General features: G+C 36.3%; 1 protein-coding gene across 1 annotated transcript in view; it reads left to right on the top strand.

The window, feature by feature from the left end:
- Window positions 1-2,500, top strand: part of LOC136833928 (high mobility group nucleosome-binding domain-containing protein 5-like) — a 15,011-nt gene that overhangs the window by 818 nt on the left and 11,693 nt on the right. The gene's annotated exons all lie outside the window — the stretch shown is intronic.

Raw genomic sequence — 2,500 nt, 5'->3', positions numbered from 1 at the left:
CAAAGACGTCTGGCACCTGGTGTAGTTACTCGTTCAAATATGGACAAGTCTCAGTTTTACTGAACTTCACTGGTAGAGAAACATGGGGTTTAGCGAATGTCCTGTTTCCATATCGTTTACTGTTGGGCACCCATCCAAACGCAGGCCGAATTCCGCGTCGTTAAAAAAAGTTGAAGTCTCGGATTTTGGCCTTGTTGCCACAAGGTGTAAAGTCCGTCTCGCTCTGAAGTTCTTTTGGAAGTTTTCCTAATTTTTTCTTTTTCTTATAAGAAGGTACATGAACCTGTGCTCAGTCCTACTCTTTACTCTGTGCTTGGGCAAGCGTGACTGCTTAACCTTATGATAGAGTTATCAGAATGGCCTGGCCCTTAGACATGTTCTTCGTCGTTGAGATAAAACGAGAAAGGACGATTGCTTGGGTCCTTATCTTTGGTCCATGCAACAGGAATGTAAATAGTTCAAAATAAAAAAAAACGTAAATGAATAAAAAAATTCTAAAATCTCCAGAAATTAATATTATATATAATTATATTTATATGTATATATATATATATATATATATATATATATATATATATATATATATATATATATATATATATATATATATATATACATATATGTGGTCACTTCTAAAACCTTTTAGCTACTCAGTAAATGATCTTGCTTTTGAATGGCTTTTTTAGTATGATATGGTCACATGACAGAAATAATGACCCCTGTTTCTCTCCATTCCCTGAAACCGTCCCCGTCCCCGTCCCCACCCCACCTCTTCTTTTTCGTTCCCAAGTTACGCTCACCAGCGTCCGTGACAGGTAACATGACTGTGGCGCTTTTTTAGAATATATATATGTATATATATATATATATATATATATATATATATATATATATATATATATATAATATATATATATATATATATATGTGTGTGTGTGTGTATGAATTTTATGATAATATGATAGACAAACTCAGGATATATATATATATATATATATATATATATATATATATATATATATATATATATATATATATATATATATATTAGATCATATATATATAGGTCAGTAAAGACTATTTCTGCCAAAGAAATTTGTCCAGTGTTATTCTTAGGCTGTCTCCTTATTTATCTCACTTTATTTTGTTGTCTCTGTCTCCTTCCGTCGGTCTTTCTGTTCCTCTTGATTACTTTCTGTCCATGTTTCCTCCTCCTTTTAATTTGTACTTTTACCAGATCAAACCCTTTATCTTGATCCTCTCCCCCGAACTTAGCCATCTATTTTTTTCCTCTGCCTTTTTAAAAATGAGTATTCTGTCACGAGGAAGTTTCCCTAGTGGTTAATGGATCCTTGGACTTGCTTGATTATCTTCTCGATATAAACAATAATTATCTCCTTGTAAAACCATCGCAGAATTTACTTTCTTTCGCGGTCACCTTTATCGCCGACACATTAGCAGAAAGTAAACTAAGCGCAGCCATCTGAGTCTCGTAGGAAATTTAAACCAAATGATAAAAAAAAGATCACTCATAGTCAGGCGAGCGGTAGCCTCTCGTTACATATCCCACGACCGTACATAATAACGCTCACTTTCCCTGACGCCGTGTTTTCTCCCTTCAAATTGCTCCCAAATGGCGCCGTTGGTTCGTAAGTTTTCACAGGCAGATAACAACCTAGCATCTTCTCTCTCTCTCTCTCTCTCTCTCTCTCTCTCTCTCTCTCTCTCTCTCTCTCTCTCAATAGCCCCGGTGATGGTTGCCTCATTGCTTCGGCGGGGTGTTTTGTGTCGCCTCCCTCTCCCGGAATTGCTTTCATATCGGTTTAGACCAGTTTTTCTAAGCGTGACCGACTGTGTCGAAAACGGAAACGCGCTGACTCACCTCCTCGCAATGCACTTGATTGTTAATTAATAATTATTCTTTCGAACACTGACGAAGTGCCGGAAGTGCAATTAACATAGATAAGTGACAGTGTCACACAAATGCTGGTTGTCAAAACTCTTACTTATTCGTACCAGCGTCTTATGGCACTAATAAATTAAAGAGTTGCCGGCGCCATACGTCCTGATATGGCGAATTCAGTGAATTAGAAACTTCTATCACTGTTTATTACTAAAACTTATTACATACATGAATTTTTTCAAGTACTTGTGCAATGAAGAACTCTAAAGTTTAGCAGCTGTCAAAAATAAGGTATGTGGGAAACAATTCTTCGGAAGATGTCATTATTAGGCTCTTGTTATTATTATTATAATTTTTTTTTTTGGAATAAACGATGGAAACACCACAGAAGCGATAAGTGGAGTAGACCAGCGTACCTTTGAGGTTATTAAGCAAGTCATTTGATTTGGCCACCAAGAGCCTGTGCCCTATCGGCTCTTGATGGCCATTCTTCAATGGCCACTAAAGGTCTTCGTTTTTACATTCATCAAATGAACTGTCAATATTTTCATCTGTGTATTATACTGTTTCCACCTGAACTGATTCTATCCATGAAAA

This window comes from Macrobrachium rosenbergii, chromosome 52 (genome assembly GCF_040412425.1).
Source record: "Macrobrachium rosenbergii isolate ZJJX-2024 chromosome 52, ASM4041242v1, whole genome shotgun sequence".
Lineage (NCBI taxonomy): Eukaryota > Metazoa > Arthropoda > Malacostraca > Decapoda > Palaemonidae > Macrobrachium > Macrobrachium rosenbergii.
The sequence above is the reverse complement of the archived record's forward strand: the minus strand, read 5'-3'. Positions and strand labels throughout refer to the sequence as shown.